The 1,175-nt window shown below is 37.5% G+C and overlaps 1 protein-coding gene across 3 annotated transcripts in view; it reads right to left on the reverse strand.

Annotated features, from left to right (window-relative positions):
- The window catches only part of Lsm14a (LSM14A, mRNA processing body assembly factor), an 82,439-nt gene that overhangs the window by 79,168 nt on the left and 2,096 nt on the right, over nucleotides 1-1,175 (reverse strand). The window lies entirely within an intron of this gene.

Raw genomic sequence — 1,175 nt, forward strand, 5'->3', positions numbered from 1 at the left:
TAGGAGTCAGGGGTTTTAACCCAGTATTCTCTGGGTTTAGTCTCTAACATATCCACACCTTTATGATTGAAAAAATTACAACAAAAATTAGTTTTGTTTTAGCCCTTTACTTCACTTTTTTCCCCATTGTGGACCTCTAATGTTACACATATCTGATAACTTTTCATACCTTCTTACATGTCCCTTACGCTCTGTTCTGTTTTTGTCTACCTCCCTTGTTTGTTTCATTTTTAGTAATTCTACTGGGTTTTTGTTATTGTTATTATTTTGTTTTATGGTGCTGGGAATGGAACTCAAGGTCTCGTACTAGACAAACAGTTTACTACTCAACTACATCCCCAACTCCTGAATCTGTTTATTTATTTATTTATTTATTTATTTTTAATTTTTTTTAAAAATTTATTTGATACACTATGCAGCTTAGACTCGGAGTGATCCTCTTGTGTCAGTCTCCCCAGCACTGGGGTTACAGGCGTGCACTACCTTACCTGGTTTCAGTGGCTGCCAGGGCATAGGGCCAGTGTTGGTATGGTACCAAGATCAAAACTGGGTTCTTGCACTTGCCAGGCAGGTGCTTAGACCACCGAACTGTCTCCCAGCCCTTACTCTGCTTTTTAAATTTACAGATCCTTTCATTTGCTGTTTCTATCCAGCTATTCATCCTGTCCAATATTGTCTGTTTTTCAGTTCTAAAATGTACATTTGGCACTTAAAAAGAAAAATAAAAACAGACCTCTCGGTGCATGGTATAACCCCAGTACTAAGGAGTCTGAGGTAGGAGGATTTTTATTTCAAACCCACCATGATATACTTAGCAGGAATTTATCATTTTTTTTATAAAGGTCTAGATGGTTGTGGTGGTGCATTCCTGTAATTTCAATGTTCTGAAAGCTGAGGAAGGAGGATTGCCATGTGTTTGAAGCTAGCCTGAGCTACATAGTAGGACCTTATCTCTCTCTCTCTCTCTCTCTCTCTCTCTCTGTCTCTCACAAAAGTCTATTTTTCTCCCAAATAGCTACATCTTATCTACTGTAACCACCTAATGCCCTAACTTTCCCCCTTCTCTTTCTCTGGGAAAAAATTAAATGCTTCCATCACTTAAATAGTTTCATCTTATTTTAAATACAACATCTAGCATAACGTTTAAATGCAAAGATGCAGGAAGCAAGAAAATT

This window comes from Octodon degus, unplaced genomic scaffold, assembly GCF_000260255.1.
Source record: "Octodon degus isolate 3935 unplaced genomic scaffold, OctDeg1.0 scaffold00083, whole genome shotgun sequence".
Classification (NCBI taxonomy): domain Eukaryota; kingdom Metazoa; phylum Chordata; class Mammalia; order Rodentia; family Octodontidae; genus Octodon; species Octodon degus.